Source organism: Neofelis nebulosa, chromosome 14, assembly GCF_028018385.1.
Source record: "Neofelis nebulosa isolate mNeoNeb1 chromosome 14, mNeoNeb1.pri, whole genome shotgun sequence".
Lineage (NCBI taxonomy): Eukaryota > Metazoa > Chordata > Mammalia > Carnivora > Felidae > Neofelis > Neofelis nebulosa.
In genome coordinates, this window is record NC_080795.1 from 6,029,229 (window position 1) to 6,036,107 (window position 6,879).

Here is a 6,879-nt window from a genome sequence, read left to right on the forward strand (position 1 = left end):
TCTCTCTGCCCCTCTCCCACTCATGCTCTCTCTCTCTCTCTCTCTCTCTGTCAAAAATAAATAAACATTTTTTAAAAATTTTTAAATAAATAAAAGGTGTTACTGTCTTCTAGCTGGTGATAAAGGAAATTTCCAACTTTAAGGATTATGGATCCTATTCCTGGGCTCCCAGGGAAGCTATAGTTTAAATTCTGCCAAAGTCAAAACAACTTGACCAAACTTCAAAGCATGGGTCTGTTTCTGCCCCAAGCACACCTTGGACACTTGCTTTATTACCGAATAGCATAAAAGAAACATTTCAAACACAAACATGAGAGTAAAACCTCCCTAAATTCCTGTAAGATTGGAGCCATGCAGCACTGCACATACTAAAAGCACAAGATAAAGTCTGTAACTTTCTGGAATGTCTTTTGTCATGACAACTTGTAACTTTATGTAAAAAATAAAATATATCGGGGCACCTGGGTGGCTCAGTCGGTTGGCCATCTGACTCTTGATTTGGGCTCAAGTCATGATCCCAGGGTCGTGGGATGAGCCGGGTCAGGCTCCCCACCGAGCATGGAGCCTGCCTGGGATTTTGTCTCTCTCTGTCCCATGTCCCACCTCTGCCCTCCCCGCTCTCCTCTCTCTCTCTCTCTCTCTCTCTCAACACAAATAAACATTTTTTTTAAAAAAAACCTAAGACTTTTGAAATGAGCATTCTTATTATCCCAAAGTTTCTTTTGAATACTTTTTTTGTGACTGTCTCATGTGTCAATGGATTCAACCTCTTCCTGGGATCTTCATAAAAATCAAGTTTGATTCTCCCTTTCTTTTTCTACAGACCGAATGAATATTAAAACTTAAAGCAAGATCATTATTAAGCTAGATATATTTGGAATCGATGAGATCTTACCAATCTACCCCTTTCCAACGTCACAGTAACTGCAGATCATATATAATGTTTTCTAAGCATATACTGAAGAGATAGGGGGTGGAAATGTATGTATATATGTATGTATGTATGTATGTATGTATGTATATCAGATCTGCCCTTCTCAATTCACTGCCATTCATTGTTATTCATTACAAGCCTACATTTTCATGCAAATTAAAACAGAAATTCCAAAGGTTAGCTGTTCTCCACTCAGATAAACAGAAAGGATAGAATTCTAGATTGTAGGCATATGTGAAAGCCTTTTCTAATAAGCCAGACACTGTGATAACAAAAATCTAACCCTCAGAGGCTCTCCCAGTGATAATGATAGAAAAGCACTTCAAAATACAAAGCACTCTGCAAATGTACACAGCAGGAAAGCCTAACTCTCCTGGGCGGCTCCCTGGAGTGCTTTTCTTGCTGCTTTTACCTGGCTGCCTTCTTGTCCTTTTAACATCAGCTTAAATACTAAGCCCAGAGAGTTCTACCCTGACCTCCAGTCTAAGCGGGATGCCCCTCGGGTGATTCTCTGCGTTGTGTGGGTCACTTATGAGACTTTCCTCGTTCAGCGGTCACTAGCCGCTGCCATGCTTCCCCCCAAAACATCAGAGGGACCCCTCGATTCCCAGACCCCGAAAGAACACCTACAACTCTGAAAAGGCTTCCCATCAATATTTGTCAGATGACTGAATACACCTACGAAAGAGCTGATGTTGAAGGAGAGGTTTCTTTATCTCAGGATTCCCTGGCTTCCCTGATCATTCACTTAATATTACTGAGTACGGAACCCCCAAGAATGATTCTAGGCCCTAAAGATGCACTCGGAAACAAAACGGGAAACCAAACTCCAGTCTCTCATAGAGTTCATATCTTGGCCCAGGGAGACAATCAACCCACACAATGAGTAAATAAAATACGTTGGACAGCGAGCCTTCTGGAAGAACAGGAGAAGAAGTAAGGGAGGTGGGATGCCAAGATGAAGAATGAATGTCCATTTTCAATGCTGGAAGCTTATTTGGTGTCTTGCTTCCGGTTTAGCAAAGAATCTCCAAAATTATCTCCTTTACCTCTCATGGTATTCCCATATTTATAGTTACAAGGTTTAGAAGAAGAGTACCGAGTGCCAGAAAGTCGTTTGTTCTCCTCTTTGCCTTTGACCAGTATATGGATTTGGTGGAAAAATCTTTCTGGGCCTCAATTTCTTCACTAGAAGAATGACAGGGTTAAACTAGACTCGAAGATTCTTTTCAGCCCCAGACATATTTTAATAACAATGTGGAACTTTTCTTGAGTGTGTAATCCCGGAGATCAGACAGTGGAGAAACAACACACTTCACTTTGTGTTGAGAAAATGGCCACTTAAAGAACCCTCCCCAGATGATTGAGATAAGATTCATGGATGCCTCTCTTGTTTACCTATGACAAGACCAGACGCAGACAGACCTTCCAGAGTCCATTTTTGCCTCACAAATGATTAGTAGTATATTTGTCCTCCCTGGTCAATCGGAACAGAATGCTTGTTATTAAGACTATAGTTAGGATCCTCTCTTTCCCCCACATCCTTGAACCGGGGCTAATCCTCAGCCTGAGCCAGCAGACAGACCTTTGTAAGAAAAGGCTGTTGTCCAAAGACCTCTGATCTCCTGTCCAATCACGCCACCCTTTGATCCCACTTCCTTGTGACTGGTCTTTCCAGACTTGTCTACTTCTCCTTATAAAAGAAAAGCCCTTTTTGCCTAACCCTTGACACCCTAGTCGACCTGCTGTTCAGAGGGCGCCCCACTCTTGCAAGAGTTACCTTTCCCCACCTTGCTGTAATGCGTTCAAGTAAAGTCTCCCCGAAGTTCTGATTTTTTATTTGACAATAACTGGGGCAAAACCAAGCTAACTTGTGACTACTCACAACCCATTACATTCAAAAGAAACAGTAGGCTGCCATCTAAAAAGACCTGAGAAGAAATTTAAATGTAGGCTGAAGTCTCTTAAAGAGACATTGTATCAGCCTGTTCAGGCCAACTTACACAGCAGTAACAAATAGCCCCTGGACCTCAGTGTGTATAACAAATGTTCAGTGTTGGCCCTTGCTACATGCCCATCCTAGGTTGATTTTGTTTGGCTGAAGTCACCTTCACACCAAAGCCTGAACCCATGTGGCCAGCCCTACACGGTCAGGAAACACTATGCCCGAGCACATGGTACCTCCCACAGCTTCCCTTAGAGGTGAACCATGGCCCTTCTGCTCATAGCTCATTGCCCCAAATAGTCACTGGGTGTCAACAAGACAGGACTCCCCCCAGCAGGGCACTGCAGGGAGGGGACTGAACTCTGGGGGAACCAGTGTCCCGTCTGCTACAAACATCAATGGGGTGTTCACATTGCAAGACACAGCAGGGTAACCTAACACTCATCCTTCCAAGCGCTCTTCCAAAATCTTGCACTCCAGACCTCTCATCTGCCTACCACCCCAACCCCACAAACGTTCCATTTTCTACTGTTTTCTTAGGAAAATCGCCTCCCACCCTTTATGAAGTCGGTCATTTGTACTACCTGGGCATCTCCACCTTTACTCCATCAGCTGAATCTAGACTCGGTTCCGAAAAGCGTCCCGGGAGCCACGCAAGAAAACTGTGCAGCTTCCAAGCACATGGAAAGGAGGGGACAGCGGCGAGCACTGTGCCGTGTGCACACTCAGCTCACACAAGGTCAACCACACGGCCCGCGGAGAAGGGGCAAACTTAAACAGCGTAGAGAAAAGGCTGCCGGTTTCACCCAACGCATCCCAGCCCAGTCCAGGAGAGCCTCGAGCAGCAGAGGGGAGAAGTCAACGTGCAGTTGGGGTCCTCTGTGGGAGCGTCATTGCTCGGAGCCCCTCACGGCATCAGCGTCCTGACTGTGATTCTGCTATTTGAAGACCCTTCATTCCTGCCCTCATCCTCTTTAAAGAAGAGACCACTCCACCAGACGCCCAACTGGAGGAAGGGTAGAGAACCCGAGAGACCGCATCAGTCCCCAACATGGCCCTTCCTAAGGGGCGTTCCAAGGGCAACCTCGTCCACGTGATATTCCGGCTGACCTTATGTGTGGATGTTACAACCTAACCCCCAAGTGAGAAGATACGATGACACCAATAAATGGACATTTCTGTGTGTCTTTCACTACAATACCCAAAACAACCAGATGGGATTTTTGGGTTTGGGGAGGGGGCTGTAACTGAATTCGGAGGGTCCCTTTGCATCGAGGTCGGCATGGGAGAGGCTTCTGAGAGAGGCCATTACCTTCCAAAGCAGCAGAAGCCAGCGCCATCGGAGGGTTGTGTCTGCTAAGTAAGGGGAACATGGTGTATGTATTAAAAGCTATAGCTAAAGACGAGCCAGAGTGGCTTTAAATACCCAGCTCAAATCAAAAGTCGCAGGAGCTGATGATCTGAGTCACAGGTGTTAGTCTGCTGTCAGGCAGCTCTTACCACAGCCACCGCACGGCGATGTGCCCCTTGATGCGGAGTGGTGGCAGTTGTCTATGTACAGATGGCTCATGATTCTCCCAGCAACCCAGATAGGACAGCCATCGTAGCAGGGTCACACCAGGATCACATAGGCATTGCTGAAAACCTGCCAATGAGCACGTGCATTGAATTTTACAGTTCACGAATTATCTCGTGCTCCATTAAACCCCATGCAGGTAGGAATTTTCATCTATTTTGTTCAGTATTCTATCCCCAGTGCCTCGAACAGAATCTAACGTAAGAGTTCAATATGCGTTGAATGAATTCCCACCATAGTCCTTGGGGACAGTGTCCCTATTTTTAACGTTTGGCATATGGAGCGTTTAGACTGGATACAGCTTGTCCAAGGTGACTGTGGCAGACAGAGACCAAGTTTGAAAAGTCATTAGTGTGTCATTTGGGGTCATGTGGAATTTGAGACACCTGAGACACATCCAGCTGGGGATGACAGCCTCCCGTGTGTCCAAAAAGGATTTTTCTCTCCCATCAATTCCTAAAGTACATTTTGATGCTATCTCCTTCCCCATTTCAAGCAATTAATTCAGACCGCTTTGTTGCACAGTGATCTTCGTATGGATCTTCTATTCTTCTAACTAGTTTGTACATTGGGTGCTGGGAGTAATGGTTTAAAATCTTTTGTAACCCTTCTGGGACCTACCTAACATAAAGGCTCTCACAGGTGGCCGATGCTTAATCCAGCCAATTATGCAGGATTCCTCTAGCAATAACTGTCAATATGCTTTCCAATCATTTCCTTTTCTTCCTGAGCACACAGAAAATATATTGCCTAATCTCCTTTGAACTTAGATGTGACCCCGTGACTCAGTTCTGGATAGAATGTGGGCAAAAGAGAGACTCACGCTCTCCATACTCCCCCATAAAACTGCTGCTTAGTCCCCTACATTCTCTTTTCCCTTGTCTTCCCAAGCCAGCTTTTGGGAATTCAAGGATGAACTTCAAGGTCCTAGAGGATGGCAAAGCCAAAACGAACACAGCCCCACCATACATATGCCTGACCCTCCCTGAACTCTGACATGAACAAAAAATATATCTTTCCCTGGTGAGCCAGTGAGATTTGGGGATTGTTTGTTACCGCAGCTATCCTGTCCTGACTAATACATATACCGGACTAATAAGTATCAGATCTGGGGGCTTATTTTGCCATTCCTGGGCAGGTGCCTTTTCCTGTCATTTCTCATGGCAGCTTAGAATTTAAATGAGGACACCTCTAATTGCACATGCAGTTGGAGCAGGAAGCACTTGACGTTAGGCACTGGACTTGGCAGAGACACATGCAGCTTTTCTTAACAATGGCCTTTTTAATCACATTAGATGGTAAACACCTTGATGCAGAAATTACTCCTTGATTCCCCATGTATCCTAGCTCTAGCAGAATGAAGTCAACACGTGTGTGTTGGATTAACTGACATACACATATATTTACTCTGTCCCAGTTCCAAACTATTTGGAATAATTCAAAGTTTAGGCATTTGGGCGAAAGTAGATATAGATATAGATATAGATATAGATATAGATATAGATGATATAGATCTTCTTTCAAGCAGCAACAACTCTTACACTTCAAGAAACAAAAGCTTCATCCACATGTTGGAAACCAGACAGCCCTTTCATTTTCCAAGAGTTTTTATTTACCTCAGTCAGTAGAGGACCCCAATGCCCTTTCTGTTTGCAGGTTATTATTCTCTATTTGGCACAGAGGCTCTCACCATGGTGTGAGAGTGCCATTTCTGATCTGCACTCCACTGTACAGATCCAAGAATAATTTGTCCGTGAGGCACTGAGAGCCTAGCTGGGAAGGTCAGTATCGTTTAACGGGCTTTCAACACCCACTACAGTTAGGACTGCCATTAAGGCAGGCATCGGGATTACCACTTGTTATCTGCTAGCTACCATGTTTTTATCCTGAAAACATTCAAGATAAGGCTGGTTGGGTTAAAACGTCAAGTCATTCCTGTAAAGCAAAGGAAACATCCAGAGTCGCCCACACTCCACTCCATCTCCCCACAACTTACTGCTCCATTTTCCCAGCCGAGAGCACCTCCTTCCAGAGACAGTCGTCAACTCGGAGCATCTCAGAGGAGTGGTTCCCTCCTTTCGACGAAAACTTCTTTGCATAATTGTCACACTTTTGTCCATTGGAACAGAAGATCCACGAGAGCAGGCACTTTCTCTCCTTATCTCCAGCATGTAGAACAGTACGTAGTAAGCACTCCATATATACATCTTGAGTGAATCTATTGATACATGAATGAGTTTGCTTCATCAACCTTCAACACTCCGACTCTGTTTCAAAATGGCCCAACTATAACAACTTCTGCCCTTTTGATTTTACTCCACGATGTTGTAATTCTGCAACAAGTTAAGCAACTGTCTGTCCAGATCCATGATTTAAATAGACCACTGGAATCCACCTCTCTATTTCAACACACTTCCAAGCTTT